The following is an 18,304-nucleotide window of genomic DNA, read 5'->3' on the forward strand; positions in this document are numbered from 1 at the left end:
TTTTTTCTGAATAGAGGTATTTTGTCTCCATTCTGTTTTTCACAGTTCTTTTACCTCTTTCTGTCTCTAACATCTATTTTCTGTAAAGACAGTGAACATGATCAGAAATGGGAAATGAGTTAGCTTTTGTTTAAAAGGTATTCTGGTTCTTTCCATTAAAAACTAATCAAAACCTTCTGTGTTGTTACCCATCTTACCCTATTGTTAGGGGCACAATATAAATTGCTTATGGGACTATTGGGAAAATAAATTTTAAAACATGGATAAAATAAAGGCATCTGGAAACAAGCTTCCTAAGCAGTGAGTGTGATAACTTCCCCAGCCCAGGATTCCCTACAGTCTGTCTCCAAAAACAACAAATCATTCATTCGAAGTTGGGGCATTTTTTCTTTTCAAGATATTGACTGCTTTGTAGTTTTTACTTTAGGTTGTAGATTTGTTGTCTGAGGAGGGCAACAAATGTAATTTATAATTGCCTGGATTTGGGTTTACTAGAGTAATTTCTTATGCTTTATCACAAATAGGATGTTAGCATGCCAGAAGGCAAATCTATCTGTTTGGTTTCTGTCTGTCTGTCTGTCTGTCTGTCTGTCTGTCTGCCTGTATCTATCTATCTATCTATCTATCTATCTATCTATCTATCTATCTATCATTACAAAAATTTATTTTAACATATCAACCAATTTAAGCTTATCCCTAACTGGCTTACAAATAAATGAAACTCTGACTAGTTATTTTATTGGGCTTTGACAATTACTGGGGGCTAACTCCCAATCTACTCTTCTAACTGCAAGCCTGGCTAACTCTCCAGCAGTGTACCCCAGATACTTACAGCTTTTTCTGACCATGTGTTCATGGTCTTTCTCCCCTCATTGAGCTTCCTTCTTCCTCTCATTTTTCACCTACTCTTGTCTCTCTCATCTCATCAAGTCACTCTAAACCCACCTACCTCTTATCCTTCCAGTAATTGACTGTAATCAATTTTATTTAACAAATAGTTTTAAATCAAGTAACAAGATTTGCACAAAAAAAGCTCATAAACATGCGAAGTCACTCATAGGCCTAAATCTTCGATTACGGGTATAGATTTTAGCATTACAATACATAGCAATAGACCAAACCTCAACATGTCCCTCAAAGAAAGCCACAAGTTTTATAAAAGATAATATTATTCAATATATCAATTAAGAACAGACTTAAAATCACAGTCTACTTACTGCATACTGGCATTTAATAAACACTGGAGTCTCATACAGCTATATAGTTTGTTTGGTATGAATTTACATAGCCCATGCATACCACCATGATAAAGGCTTATGCATATGCAACCAAAACCAGAACAAACTTGTAAAGAAAAATCATTGACACAAGAGAGTGAGACATCATTTGAAAGCCATAGTCCAGTAGTTCTCAACCTGTGGATCGCCTATTAGATATCTACATTATGATTCATAACAGCAGTAAAATTACAGTTATGAAGTAGCAACCAAAATGGTTTTATGATTGGGGGTCATCACAGCATGAGGAACTGTATTAAGGGGCTGCAGCATTAGGAAGGTTGAGAACCACTGTTGTAGTTGGTTCTATAACCAAAGGCTATCCACAAGGACTTCAGTTCTGTAAGGACTGGACCTCAACATGCTACTCAATGTCTTTTATATTATTTATGATAATATAGATTTAAAATCTATCCTCTGGGAAACTTTTAAAACAGTGGGGGTCATAATGTTTGGCAGTGTTCAGTGTCAAGGATGAATCTGCAAAAGCAAAGCACAATCTAAAAAGCAAGCCTGCCTGCTTCAAGATTCAGCATGGCACCTCTACCTGATGGCAGGGAATGCATTTGAGTCCTATTTATACACATCAATAGCAACGGCTTTAAAAGTAGTACGTCAGGACACTATGATAAATAAGGAAAAGGTACTAGGGGATGTTGAAGATGATATTTGAAGAAATTGGAGGAAATCAGGTTCACATTTCTTTAAGCGAGTGTTTATTCATCTTTACACTGTGGTGTGCAGCTGTATGGGGAACAGTCCAAAGAGACCGCAACTGAGTCTTAAATTAGAAGCACATCTGAGTTTTGTTAACAATTTGTGAGTGATATTAATTTGTTGGATTGTTTTTCCTGTTTATTGGTGTATTTAGATGACACACGAGGGGCAGAAAAAGGAGAGAGGGAAAGAAGAAAGGAAAAGAAACCATCAGGAGGAAGACATAAAATAGAAGACAGCTGAATACATATTGGAGTTTGTGTGGACATGATTTTGTGACAGGGTCTTTCCTGGAAATCCCTAAAAAGCAGCATGTTAAAACACCCTAATGACGTCATAGCTACCAGTGAATCTGATAGGCTCCTGTCCAACCACAACTGTCCATAGCAGACACACACAAAGGAAGACAGTGAAAGACATGAGAAAGTTCCTGAGTGGTGGCATATGCCTGTAATCCCAGCACGTGGGAAACTGAGGCAGGTGGATCACAGAATGTAAGAGAGTCTAGGCTATATATCAAAATCTTGCCTCAAAAAACCAAATAGAATTTTTAATGCTAAACTAAGAAAATCTGGAGAACAAATACTATCCTATGTAATCTGGGAGCATAGAATTAATTTATTCTTATGACCTGAGCTCCGTATGGATTATGGAATGGTTGTGAATGTCTCCTGTTTGCTAGGCAACACTCAGCTGTAAACAGGCCAATCTCAGATGCTGATCCACAAGCATTTGATCCATTGATCAAACACAATTTCTGACACTGTCTAAACAGCATAATACTCTTTGAGACACGTTCATATCATGCTAAAAGTGCAAATATTTAATACTTATTTGTATTCTTTAGGCTGCATAAAATCGAACAGATCTAGAAGCTCAGAAATGCATGGACCATTGTCCCAATATCAGATGAATTAAAGTCAATACCTAGAGTTCTTTTCAATCTGTAAAAAAAAATCCTAAATTGGTTCTTTTTTCCTTTCTAGTTCAAAATTGAAAGACCCTGTACAGTAAATCTCAAGTACAAATTTGTATAAGAATAACCCAGGAACTTGGGGGCAAGGACTATTCTTGTTGTTTGTTTATTTGTTTGTTTTGTTTTGTTTTTTGAGATAGGGCTTCTTTATGTAGAGCTCTGGCTGTCCTGGAACTCAGGCTAGAACTCACAGAGATCTGCCTGCCTCTGTATCCAGGATCTAGGATTGTAGGCCATGCCCAGGCAAAGCAAGGTCTACTGTTTAACGCTTCCTGAATGATTCTGATTCTGTAAGTCTAAGTTGGAGGTCAAAATATATATATATATATATATATAAATTTGTATATCCTGAGTCTAGGAGGCTTCAGAGACTTTAGAAACAATGATGCCTTGTTTGTAAGATTCCTTTTGCTATAAAGTGTCTGTGTCCTGAACAACAGAAAGCATAGAGTATTAAGTGGATAAAGTTATTGAGGACATATACATTATAAAATAATTAAAAGACTCATCCATTTATCAACACCTATTGCTAATAAACACTTCAGAGTATGCATGCCTGATGATAAACATTTGAAGTGAGTGACATTTTGCTGGAGGTGACCAATTAAAACACACACTAATTACAGACAAAGAGGATGTGTCCCTTAGGCAGTGAGTGGAAGCCAGTGGGAGAAAGCGTGTTGAATGAAAATGTGTGAGATAAGGGAGAGAACAGGAGATATTTCCTCAAGACATAAGTGGATAATTACTATGTCCTTATCTCACTGGGAGACAATTAAAGTCCCTAAGGGGTCAAAGTTTTACATTATAAAAGACCTACCGTGGCAGAAAGGTCTTGCTGAGGGGCCCAGTTTGTTGAGAAGGAAACCAACGAGTCCGTTTTAGAGAGACCTTCATGGGTGCTGTGGAAAGCCTTCATGTGTTTGACCTACAAATTCCGCTTACTAACAGCTCCGCTTATAAGGCTGAATTCCTAACTGCACCTGAATCTCATTGGCACTGCTGACAGCTGCAAAACCTCTAGCTTGTTAAATAAAGTAAAGATAATACTCTGCTAATCTTTTCAGTACGAAAATAAACAAAATGTATGAAGGCATAAAGAATCTGGATGAATTAAGAAGGAAAGTGCAAAAGGTATCAAAACGTCTGACACCCCAGAAAGGGAGGCCTAGGAGGGGCAGAAAGGTGACCAGTGAGAATCTCAAAGATGCCGAGTTTCTGCAGGTCTACCAACGCATTCTACTTAGATTTCCACCCCCTCTCTTTTTGCTTTCTGTAAAAAAAAAATGAATTTCTAATATTTTATAAAATAGCATTGATTCATTTACTGTGTGAGTGTATATCTATGTGGAAGGCAGGGTTTCATGTGCCAGGACTTGGGTATAAGGGGCAAAAAATATGTCTTTTAGATTTATTCATTTTATTCATTTATGTGTACGGGTGTTTGCTTGCATGTAGTATGTATGTGCATCACATGTCTGCCTAGTGCCCATGAAGTTAAGAGGGTTTCCGATTTCCAGGAAATAGATGGCTGTGAGTCACCCGGAGGATGCTGGAAATCAAATCCTAGTTCTCTGCAAGAGCAACCATTGCTCTGAGCCACTGAGCCAGGCCAAGTACAAAAGGTAGGAAGCACCCTGTGGGAGACAGGTTTTTCCTTCCGCTGTGTGGGACCTGGGGAACGAACCCCAGCTGCCTTTGCTGTCCAACTCCTCTCCCTGGCTCTGTTTCTCCCACATTGTAACTGAATGCATCGAAATTCTGAATTGACCATTTCATTTTGTTAAGGAAAGATAAGCAGTACGTACAGAAGATTAAGCTATAGTATTATTATCAATCTTATCTACAGTATTGACTTCCACATGTTGTGATTATTTGAATCATTTTGAACTATCGAAAATCTGTGCTACAGTTTCATTTGTTGTTTTTTTCCTGAGAAACTCCAAAATAGGACTCTATGGTCAGCTGCTAGCATCTTAACATAGCTTTACCAAAGCCCATACTGCAAACCAAATCTAAAGCAGGATAGCCTTGGTATAGTCTCTCTCTCTCTCTCTCTCTCTCTCTCTCTCTCTCTCTCTCTCTCTCTCTCGTGTGTGTGTGTGTGTGTGTGTGTCTGCGCCCACATGTGTGTATACATGTGAGTTCCAATTGAAAGGTAAATTGCTACATTCATACATGGAAACAACATAAGATCCTGAAGTCTTCAATGATTTAGGAATAAATTTTTGGTTTTTAGTTACTAACATTTTGCTTCTGTTGTTGCTGCTATTTTTACTTAATACTTAAAGAAAACTGACACTTAAGCCCCATAGCTGACTAGAAAGAGACATTTTATGAGAACAAAAGGATAGATCTCTTTCTCTTGTTAACATAGTATTTATACATTTCTTCATACATGTCATATATATCTAAATGGCTTGTATGTTACATGAGGAAATAAGATTGATTATTTATATAAATGGTTATTTTTATTTACTTATTTTTATTTTCACTAAGGCACTGTGTGTGTGTGTGTGTATGTGTGTGTGTGCCTGTGAGTTGATATGACATGGGCATTCAAGTGCCCAACGAAGCGAGAAGAAAGCGTCTGACGTCTGATCTCAAATACACAGAGCTACTTGATGTGGGAGGGGGAGAGAAATCCCAATCCTGGCATTTTTTTCAAGCACAGCAAGTAATCTTAGCCAGCCCCTACATGCTTATTCTTAAATGATTTCCCTCTCCCATTTCTTCTCTGTTATGCTAATGTGTTCTACAATCTCCTTCTAAAATGACCACTTTCAAATCTCAGGGTCTTTGTCCAGGTTTTCTCCAAGGTTGTAGAATCTTACAGACACAGAGCTACACTCAGGATGGATATTCACATGTCTCTGATGCCTTTCATTGTTCATCACAGTTGGCAAATGGACTCTAAGGTGTCCCCCATGACTCCCATTTCCCTTCCTTTGAGGATGACATCTGGAACTTATAGTAAATTTAGGAGAGAGAAGATCATTGAATACAGATGAGTATATGTGGAAAGCATTGCATAAGATTGCAAAGTATTAAGATCTAGTTCAGTGCTACAGCATTTGCCCAGCATGTGTGAAGCCCTGGGTTCTATCCTTAGTACCGCCAAGTTTTTTTTTTTTTAACGTGCCTTTGTTTTATGTTCTTTTAACCAGATGTGGCAATCTTAAGAGTTGGGAGGCTAAGGAAGGAGAATTGCAAGTTTGAGGCCAGTTTGGGCTACATAAGGTAACTGTCAGAAACAAGAACAGCAAAAAGAATGTAAGGATGGGCAGAGTGCTTGATCCCCACATAAGTAGGCACAGTGGTGTCTGCCTACAATTGTAGCAGCCTGGAAGTTGAGGGAGACAAATCAGAAATTCAGTCATCCTAAGCTAGACTAAGACATTAGAGATCCTATCTCAGTGACAGAACTAAAGGTTGTAAGTTTATCACTGTCTTCATTTTACTTGTTGCACAGCTATGTGATCATCTAGACATAATGTACAAAACAAGGACTTAAAAGCAAATTTCAGAACATCTTCTATATTATATAAAACTTTCCCTGCAGAGAGTAGTCAATTAGCTAAGCGTACCGACCATCACTCCACTGGACAGTGACTGGGAGGCTTACCATTCGCCCCAGTACAGTGACTGAGACTTCTGAAAAAGCTGTTATACTTGTCAAAACAAAGACAGCTAAACATGTGGGCAAATTACTGAAAGAGACAGAGCAAGGAGCTTCCCCTGAGAAAAAATATGTGGTCACCAAGAGGCCAAAGTTGTCAACATTTCTAAGAACAATCAATATTTCACAAAATGGTGAGAAGAGAGAAAATAAAAACAAAACAAACCATTTACCACCAAGCCCAAAGACCTGAGTTTGATCCCTGGGACTCACATTCCCTCAAGTTTTCCTCTGACTTCCACATGGGCATTATGGCACATGTGTGCCACATACACAGACACATATGTACCTACAGAGTAAGCAAATGAATACTGTGGGAAGCCATGGCAAGACCTTACTCTTGGCAAACACTCATCCTTGGCTCTCCTATCTACTATTTTTTCTGCTTACCTTCCATGATTCACTTGTTGTATTTTCAGTTCTCAAACAAGGCCTCATAGCAACCCACCTTAGTAACCCTTCCTCCTGATCTTTAGATTTAGCCAACAACCTGCTAGGTAGATGTTTTTAGAACTCCTGGTAATGGCAAGGCTTTGTGAGAACAACAGGTATAACTTAGACCCCACAGCTGCAGCTAGCTTCCTCCACCTTCAAAGCCCTCTTTCTTTTCCTACCCTTCCCCATATCCTGTTTTCAGAGTATATAACCTGTGTGAACAATAAAATCTTTGCCAGCTTGATCAGACTTCTTGACTTGCTGTGCCTCCTTATTTTCTCACACATCTCAGTCCTCTCCACAGGGTCTAAGGGTATCACCTGATTGTCCACCTGGACTGGACAAATATACAAATAAATAAATGTATTTTTTTCTAATAGAGCAGTTATAAAGCCTGGCCAAGCATGGTACTGTATATCCTATCCAAAATTTTGGAAAAGATTGTAGAATGACTCTAAGTTGACCCAATAAGGTGTTTAAGGAATGAAGAAGACTTTAGAAACTATCAAGCAGAAAGAGTTTTGTTTTTCATTAGCCACAGTTAGTAAACTGCAGGGAAACATGTCCAGTATTGCAAAATGATTTGAGAACCCATAAACTATTCATTAGAAGTTAATCCACTTTAAATCACTGCCAAACCGTTAGTGTACCAAATCTAGATAAATTAATCATCCAAAATCTTTTCTTATCCTTTCTCTACCTGTACTTTCTTCCATATTCTTTTGATGCTGAAAGAGTCACAAGGCAGTTAATCATGGGAGAAAGAGAAGAAAAGGAAACAGGTGGACTTCCTTCCAGCACCAGCCTGAAGCTGGGAACAGGGTCTTTGGCTTTGGATGAAGTCTTTAGTTATTACACTGACTGCCATTTTAACAACTCAACTGGCTTTTCCCCAAGGTTGAAGGATGCTCTAATAGAAGACACAAGTTATGAGTTTTCTCTAGGTGATACCTAACAGTTGAATTCCTAGACCTCTACCCAGCAGCTTCCTGAAAGCGGCTGAGCCATGAGTGTGATCATGTCCTAGAAGAAACCGCCGACTTTCTCCATTTTGCTTTGCTTTCTTCCTCCAGTAAACTTCATGGGAGTTCTCACAAATCCCTTGAGGTTGCCATTAATTCACATGACCTTAGTGGTTTCAGTGCATCATAAATATATTTGACCTGTGAGCAGACAAACTCTTCCCTCGTTAGGTTACATTTGTTTCTTTGTCCTACAACAGTGAGTGTGTGCGTGTGCGTGTGAGTGTGTGTGTGTGTGTGTGTGTGTGTGTGTGTGCCACAATGCAAATATGAAAGAGGACAGCATTCAGGAGTTGTTCTCTCCTTCCAAGTCATTGTGAAATGGTTTCTGTAGTTGATGTCACTGCGTAGCAAACTCCAGGCTAGCTAATGTAGAGCTCCAGGCCAGTCCTCTAGTCTCTGCCTCCCACCTCATTGAAGCAGTGCTGGGACTACAGATACTAATGATTATACAGTAGCTTTTGCTTTGTCTGTACATGTGTTCTGATGACTGAACTCATGGCAAGTGCCTCTACTCGCTGTGCCATCTCTCCAGCTTGAGTGACACGTCTTAAATTTAACATGCACATGCTTGTTTAAATACTGGTACTTTGTATGTCTATGTAATATTCCCAGTGATGAAGTCTCTTATGTTATATATACTCACGTAAATCTCCACAGCAGCCAAAACTATTTACATTCCTCCAATGAATAAATGAGAGTGATTTTTTTCATCAAGTCTCAGGCAACAGTCGAGATTAAATCTCTTTCCAGTGTTTGCCACACAAAATCATTGTCATTGCAATATTCATTTTTGTTGCTTTAAAGAAAGAGTAGATGTAGGTACCCCATGATTTTACCACAACCCAAACTTTTCAATTGGGAAAGTCTATTAAAAAGATATACTAAAATGCCATGCTTCATAAGTTTGAGGCCTGAAGAAGGTTGACTAAGCAGAATCTCAGCGTGTCAAGTTGCAAAGCTGGAACTGAGCATGTCAATCACAGACTCTCTAAGGCAATGCTTCCATAATCAGAAAGCCACTCTTCAGTAGGGAAGCTCGTGCTTCATGAACAGATAAGCTGCACTGACAGCATGATGGATTCTAAGCAGGCAGAATTAGTGCCAGGCCCTGGTAAACAATAAGTCTTTGAAGTTGTAAACACAGAATGTTATGAGACCAGAAAAGGCAAGAAATATGTGTGAATTGAAGTTCCTTTGATGGAAATGGCAGATGTGATAAAGATGGCTTACACACAAGTCTTATTCCAATATTATTTAAAGAATTGTACTTCATGCTATAAAAATGATGAACTGCCTAGATAGGAACAAATAGCTATTGCGTTTAGGAAAGTGATGCAGAGCTTTTTATAGAGAACAGATTTTTAAAGATATGAACTTAGGCAATGTGTCCATTTTGTCCATAGGTTTCATCTCTGATCCATGACATTTAAGTGTTATAACACAAACAAGAATGCCACATATGCAGACAAGTTCTATACTATAAAAGCATTTTATTACATTATTTTTCCATTGTTTAAAGGTTCAGTGGGTAAAAATTTAGCTATTTTGTCTCTAATAAGACTTATTAATTCTTTGTACATGCATATGCATGTATATACACCCATGTGTGTATATGTGTGTATTCACATGTGTATATATACATTTGTGTATACCTGTGTGTATTTGTGTATGTACACACACATGTGTGTATGAATGTGTGCACACATGCATGTATATTTGTGTGCATATGTGTGTATATATACATGTGTATGTACATGTCTATATGTGTGTGTGCATTTGAGTGTGTGCTAGTATGTATGGAATCCATCCCAAGGTCAACTTACATTCATTCTCCAGTTTATACTTTTATTACTTCATTTTTCATAATTATAATATAATTGCATTAATTTTCCTTTCTTTTTTCTCCCTTCAAACCCTCCCATGTTGTTTTCCTGGCTCTCTTTCAAATCTGTGGCCTCTTTTTTTGTTGTGCTGTTAGGTGTATATACATATATATTTCTAAGTATAACTCTATCATCTTTATATGTCATATGTACATATGCTTTCAGGACTACAGAAGAGAAGCCAGAAAGGTTGTAAGAGCCAGAGGATAAGAGAGTTTCTTGCCAGACCCCTAGAGCTGCTGGGGACTGGATCATCAACCAAAGAGTACACATGGAGGGATCCATGGCTCTATCCGCATATGTGGCAGATGATGGCCTTGTTGGATGTCAGTGCAAGGAGTGGCCCTTGGGTCTGAGGGTATTCCATGCCCCAGTGTAGGGGAATGCCAGAGTGGGAAGACTGGAGTGGGTGAATGGGTGGGGGAGCACCCTCATAGAGGCGGGGGTGGGGTGGGATAGGGGGTTTCTGAAGGGGAGTCCTGGAAAGGGGAAAACAATTGAAATGTAAATAAAGAAAATATCCAATTTTAAAAAAAAAGAAAAAAAAGAGAGTTTGCTCTAAGATTGTGTCTCCTAGAGATATCAGAAGCTACATCTGTAAAGTCTCACCAAAATCTTTAGACAGTCAAAACTGACTACCTAAACCTGAATGACAAGAACAATGACAGACTAGACATGCTAAAATGAGTGAGGAAAAGTCCATGATGCCTAAACCCTGCAGCAAGAACCACAGGCAAGTAAGACATTCTGGGGGCAGAAAAAATAATCGTCCCCAGGGAAGAGTACACCAATTGATTACCTACCTTATCACCTGAATTTTAAAAACAAAGATTTGTTTGTTTATGTTACTTTCTGTGCATGAGTGTTCCCTGCAGGTATATATGGGCATCATGTGTGTGCCATGTGAGTTGCCATGTGGATGCTGGCAACTGAACCCCGGTCCTCAGCGGAAGCAGAAAGTCCTCTTACTTGCTCAGCCATGTCTCCAACCTCTGTACATATTTTCTGAGACAAGTTCTCTCACTAAAACCAGAGCTCACTGACTGGATAGATAGGATGACCAACAAGCTCCAAGTATCCACCCATCTCTGCTCTCCGAAGCAGCAGAGGTACAGATATGAGCTCCCAGGCCCAGTTTGTTACATAGGTGCAGAGGACATGAAGTCAGATGCCCCTGCTTGCATGTCAGGCCAATTACCGACTTTACCGCCTCCCCAACCTACCTTTTTTGTTACATCTGTTTTGTTTAACATTGTTATAACACACTGAAAGGAAGTGGCAGCAGTTGAGTGACCAGCTTCTTAACCACCCACTACATCTAAACAGTAGCACAGGTCACGTGTTTAGAGAATCAGTCTTGAAAAGAACTTTTTTTTTGTTTCATTGATTGACAGATAAAATTGTATTTATCTTGTAAATATATTTTTTTAATTTTAAAATATTTTTGCATTGGAAATTGGTTAAATCTAGCTAGTTAACGAATATACTCCCTCAATAGTTGTTTTATTTAGTATAAACAATTAATATCTATTCTGCCTTTTCCAAGTATAAAATGCATTGTGACTGATACAAATACACCCCTTGGACTTATTCTTCCTAATGACAGTTTCATAGCTTCTGACCAGTATCGTTCTCTTTCCCTAGAAACACCAGTCTACCTTGTACTTCTATAAGATGAACTTGGTTAGATTCCAAGTGTGAGCTAGATCATTTGGAGTGGAAGTTTCTGGACATGTCATGTGATGCAAACTCACGTGGTATTTTGCTAAGATCCATGGGAGGACATGTGATGTATAGAGAGTATAAGTAGGACTCAAGGGATAGTGACAGCAGAAAATGGAGAATTTTTCTTGGAGTCCCAGCGGATCTTGGTTACTCCTGCCAAGTTGATTTGGCAGAGGCCTGGCAGTTTCTGCTAGGTCATGACACTACTGCTGATTTGTGTTTGCTATCCTGACACTGCTGAACTGGACTGCTGGTTTCCTGACAATGGAGATTGGAATCTCCCCAAGGAACTACTTCTCAACAGGTCCACATCCCCTTGTCCTATTTACCGTCTTTTCTCCCATACCTTTGAACGGTGGGCTAGAAGGGAGGTCAAAGAGTTTAAGAATCCTTATTAAAAGTAGGCTTCAAAAAATCTAAGCCACAATCATTTAGTCATTTTCACATACAGCTTAATAAAGTTCCAGAAAAAATACCACAATCAGACCAAAAGTGATCAGTTATGCTAAATTAGTGACAGACAGCCTCCTGTCAAAGAAAGTCACAGCGCTTGATACCTTTATTGACACATTCTATCAAATTTTTGAAGAAGATCTGATATCAACTATTTAGAAGTAAATTTGGGGAGGGGGGTTAGAGAGAGAGATGGCTCCGTGATGAAGAACAATCATTGCTCTTGCAGAAGAGCTGGGTCAGCAACTCAGGTTCCAACTCCCGCAGGCACCAGGCATGCATGTGGTCCACATACCTATATGCAGACAAATATTCATATACATATAAGTAAAACAAATGAAATTTAAAAGTAATAGTTACAAAAACATTGAACAGAATGGGTTTTTGCCAATCTACTTTTTAAAGATCAGTTTTACCCCCATACAAAAGCCAAAAAGTGGGACACACATGCACTCTCAAATGAAGAGATAGCATTATGAATACAGCTGCAAACACTTCAACAAACAAATTCAGCAGGACAGGAAAATGCAGTGAGATCAAGTGGAGGTCATCTAGGGATTCAAATGCTTCATCTCACACAAGTCAACAAAAGTGGCATTCTACATTGTCATTTGCACAAGCATCCCAATACATACAGAAAAGGCACTTGAGAAAACTCAACATATTATACATTGAAAGAATGTACTTCAACATATTAAAGGCCACATATGGCAAACCCAGAGCTAACATTGTAGTGAACAAGGAATGCAAAAGTCAGTGTTGTCCTCTTTCACTGTCTGTTCAACAACAGTCTAGAAGACTTGCTCAGACAAGTAACTAGGCAAGACAAAGAAACAAAAAGCATCAAAAGATAATTTCGGGGGGACAAATCCATGCTACGTATTACTATATAAATGACAGCAGAGCATTTAGCATTTACTATGATACTTAGTTACAGGTTAATGAATGAGTCAGCAGCTCTCAGATGTTTCTAGAAGGATTCTATGTTCATTCCCATGCCCAAAACAATCCTTAAAATGACATCGTGGGTGCTGGGCAAATTCAGGAAGTCAGGGGCTGGAAGCCTTCAGTCAGATCCTATCCTGTGATCACCAACAGTAAGCCAATTGCCTTAAAGGATAATTAATACATGAAAATATGCATGATGAGTTCCCCAGGTGTCAGAGAGATCTGTGTAAGAAAGTCCCATGTACATGGTTTATTAGAAGTTATTAAAACTGCACAAAAACTGTCTGCTAAAATGAGTATGATGTGACTTTAAACAGGAAGCCAGACTATTGTGTTTCCTGCTTTCAACACTCCCTCAGCTAGCAGGTAGACTTCTCAAAAAGTTAAAGAAAAAGCAAAACAGGAAAAGTTGATTAAACAAAACACCACACTTGAGAAACAAAGGTTAAGATGTCTAGGATTGTGAACAGGAGCAGAGGCTATCCTGAAACAGAATGGAGCATGTGGAGGAATTGAAGAAATCACATACAAATAGCAATAGTATAGCCTCCCACTGAAAGTGGTTTCCCTTCTTATACCCAGTGATTTCAGTCACCCATACCTAATAGCCTAAAGACATTAAACATAAAATTCCCCAAATAAGAAGTTACATGTTTTAAATTATCCCCTTCATCCAGCCCTGGCATTGCCATTGCTTTGCACAGCACATGCATCATGCTTCTCAGGCAGTTAGGATACAGAAAGTCAGGTAATATCCACAGTTTCCAGCACCCTCTGTGTGTCTTGGAGCATATCCTCCATGGATAAAGGAAAACTGGCTACAGGGTGCTTACCATGGAGTACATTTCGCATTAGTAATTTTCCTCTCTTTTAAATTATTTCACAAAAATAGTTTAAATTCACACAGGAGAAGTTAGTCGTTTAATTTCAAGTGCACAGAAGTCATTGTACACCTAGTATATGCCAAAAGTGTTGATATGCTTGGGAAACTCAAGCTTATGACGTATGTTCTTTACTCGGGATCCAGGGCTCTTGGAGTACAGATGTGTGAGCATCATGCTTCCTCCATGGCATTTGTCATTAAAACATCGTCATTGGCTCTGGCAAATGTGACACTTTGAGAAAAATGTGAGTCAGTGTATACACATACATAATTTATGTTATTTTATTAAACTAAGTTGCAGACCAAATGTTTTTCGAGTTATATTTTAATGTGCTTTCATTTCTGTTTTGAGTAAGAACACTATTTCTTTTCTCCCCCTGTAAATTTGAGTGAAAGCTATTTTCTTAATTGCCATTTGATGACTTTCGTTCAGTTATTGAACAGTTGTCTTGAGTTCTCAATATTGCATAGGCAAACCCCAGAATACATTGTATTTCTGGTTGTGTTTCTTTGGGTATAAGTTGACAGCAGTGGCCAACGCTCGACAAAAAATTTAAATTATATCAGAACAATGAAAAAATGTGGCATGCGTTTTTATTTTACATTTATTTATGCATGTAGGAGGAGAAATTGGGTGAGTATGGTCATACCATAGGACGTGAATGGAGGTCAGAGAATAACTTGTGAAAGCTGGTTTTCTCCTTACACCATGTGGGTTCCAGGGATTGAATTGAGGTCATCAGGTCTGGTAGCAACCCCATTTACCCACTGAGTTATCTTCCCAGTCCAATCTTACTTCTGGTACAATGTCATGTAGCTAAGAAATTTAAACTGTCAGATAGATAAAGTGAAGCCTACTTATACATATGTATTGCATACTTTACCATAATTTGATGTAGGCTGGCAAGATGGGTCACTCAGTAAGAGTTCTTGCTGCCAAGCCATTCCTGGGACCCATTTGATGAAAGGAGAAAATAGACTTCAGAAAGTTGCCCTCTGACCTCCATAGCATACTGTGACATTCACATATGTACACACAAACACACACACACACACACACACACACACACACACAAGTACAATGTTAAAAATAAATACATAATATATAAAAACAATATTATATACATAAATAATATAATATCTAGCACCCAACAATACAGTTTCTTTTAAAGCACAATTGATATCAGGAATCAAACTTTCAATGGTCTAAACTCTGTGTCTATAAGTCACAAGCTGTATGATTCTGAGCATGTTATGTGAACTGAGTCAGCCTAATTTTCTAATCTTTCACATCAGAACAATAAAAAATACATATACTGTCATAATGAATGTCGATGTATTTAGTATATATTCTGTATTTACTTATTTATTTTTATTTTATGTACATTGGAGTTTTGATTGCATGTATATCTGTGTGAAGGTGTCAGATCCCCTGGAACAGGAGTTTCAGACAATTGTGAACTATCATATGAGTGTTGGGAATTGAACTGGAGTCTTCTGGAAGAGCAGCCAGTGGTCTTAACCTCTGAGCCATCTCTCCAGCCCCATAATCTGTATTTAATATGTCAATTCATAATATAGTAAAAAGGCTGTAGGTAGGAAGTGTTTGCCATTACATTTGGAACACTATGGAAATCAAGGATCCTCCACAAACCCAGTGACAAATAGTAATCTAATGACAGAAAAGTGACTCACATTGCCTTTGAGACTTATTTTCTTGATTTCTTATTTAAAATTTTTAAAAAAAGTTCAGCTTTTTTCCCTATCATCTACACAGAGAGATCAGTATTCTTTCAGGGTCTCCCTGAGAAGATCTCATATGTCACAGTAGCACTGACTTGGGTCCACTCATAGTGATCAAGGCAGATGAAGACAAACTGTCACAGCCCTTGCTTTCCTCTTTTTTTTTTTTATTATTGGATATTTTCTTTATTTACATTTCAGATGTCATCCCCTTTCCCCATCCCTCCCCCAGAAACCCCCTATTCCATCCCCCTCCTCCCTCTTGCTTTTTTTCTTTATTAGTATTTTAAGTTAACATACAAAGTACTGGGTTTTATTACAGCATCCTTATACATGTATCCTTATACATTAGAGTTCTGATTTGTTTCCCTCTTCCCTTTCTTCCTCCAGCTAGTTTCCTCATCTGATTTCCTGTCACATGTATTCCATCACTCTCCCTCCTCATCCTTTTTTTTTTTTTAATTAGTAACTTTAAAACAAAATGTTAACCAAAGCTTTATAGGTTTGATACTGCTCAATAGCAAGATGCCCATACAATCCGAAGTGTAACCCAAACTAGATATACTATCTTTGACTGGTGGAGACACAGGAACGTCTGCCTCCATGTTCCCCTCCCCCTCTCATCTCCTAGCTCCTCCTCTCATTCTCCTGCTCCTCTCCTTACTCCTCCTCTTCCTCTCCTTACTCCTCCCACCTTAGCTCCTCCTACATATCACCCTTCCTGTTAAAATAAAACTTTTCTCTCAAAATACAATTAGAGCATAACTATACCAATTTGTATCAGTAAGGTACAAGATAGACCTAATACCCAGTCTAACATTATGTTGACTAACCAGAACCTCTGTCATCTCTCCTAACTAAAAGACTTAGTTCTAAACCTGGCTTTTTTCTTGGCTTTAGAATGAATGTTAGCTGAAAATCATCCTCTCATATCTTTTCTTTCAAAGTAAACAGCTGGAGTTGTCTATGAGACTATAAGTCTTACACCCCGTTAGAAATCCATAATGACTGAATTAACTGAAATTATGGGAAGCACAAAGCATAGCTTCTAAAACTTAGCCAATTTATAGAGACCACTGAATACGTGGACAGTCCCTATACTACAAAACGTTGGAGCATCCGATCTTCACCCTTCTGCCCCAGGATCATCTGACAGACCTAGTGATGGAGAATCATTAAGGGCTGATTACTCTGTCTTGGCAGATATAATCAGCCAACTATTCCACAAGTGTGTCCTTTTCTGGACAGTAATTTGTCTGTAGATAAAAAAAGAGGCAATTCTTGCCTAGTGGCTGTCTCACCACAACTGGAATAACTCCAAAGATGCTCAATTTCTTCTTAGAATCCAAGACAGGAAGTTGTCAGGAGCAGACAGGTATCTAATCAAAATGAACATTAATACAGAAATGTTTGTAACATCAATTCTATGGACTTCTGACGTTTTGAAAACAAACTATCCATGTAAGGCAATCTGAACTGTTTTCTGTTAACTTCTCTCAGTTATTTCTAAATAAAATATAGAAAACACCCTAACAATAAACTCAGAGCCATGAATTTGCTATAGGCCCTTAACTCACAGGTTAACCATCTTGAATCAGTTAAAAGAGTTAAAGAAGGACTGGATCTAAGCCTTGTATTCCTAAATGTGTTATATAAGTACAATGCCTGTGAGAGTAACAATATTAATCTCACTTCTATATCAATAAGAAACTCATACCAATGAAAATCTTAAATGTGAAATCAAAGTAAATTTTGTACCATTTAAGAAATTATAACTTCAGCTTAATAACAATTATACAGATTTCTACCAATACATTATGGCTATGCAATAAATCCTAGCTATTTCTCCATGTTCCAACAAAACTACTACTTTTCCCTAGAAATACAGCCCCAATATTAACTACCTTAGTCCCCAAGCCCAGGGAATAGGGGAGCCGACTCTTCATTAACTTCTTCAATCTGGTTATGGGCATTGAGATATTAGAAGACGGGCGGGGGGAATAGTAAATTGATAAGCCTCTGACATCTGTGTCTTCAGTGAATCTACCTGAAATTCTAGGACATCAGAGATTCGAGCAGGTCTGCTCAGCTTGCTTGATGAGTAGATACACCAAGTCTGTATATCCAGCAATATACAATTCGCAAAGCAAGTTTTAGTATCAAGATAATTTTTTGTTTGAATTCTGGAATCTAGTCTTCTGGTGGCCTGCCTCTGCCATGTCTAATCCACATAATTCTGGGAGTTTCTATAAGGTTGTGCTCCCACCATCCTTTCATTCCCGCCTCTCTGCTCTTGTATTCCCCAACACTAGGGAATCCAAGCTTTCAGGCTTTGAGAGTGTTATTTATGTCCTTCTTAAAGTCCTCTATTATCATCATTAAAAGTGATTTTAAATCTGAGTCTTGCTTTCCTGGTGATACGGGGAATTCAGGACATTCTAGTGTGGGAGAACTAGGTTCTGATGATGCCAAGAACCCTGAGTTGCTGATGCTTATGTACTTGCACTTGCATTTCACCATCTGGATCACCTTAGTGTTACCTGTCCTGTCTCTTACTGGA

The sequence above is a fragment of the Grammomys surdaster genome, unplaced genomic scaffold (genome assembly GCF_004785775.1).
Source record: "Grammomys surdaster isolate TR1022 unplaced genomic scaffold, NIH_TR_1.0 215, whole genome shotgun sequence".
NCBI lineage: Eukaryota > Metazoa > Chordata > Mammalia > Rodentia > Muridae > Grammomys > Grammomys surdaster.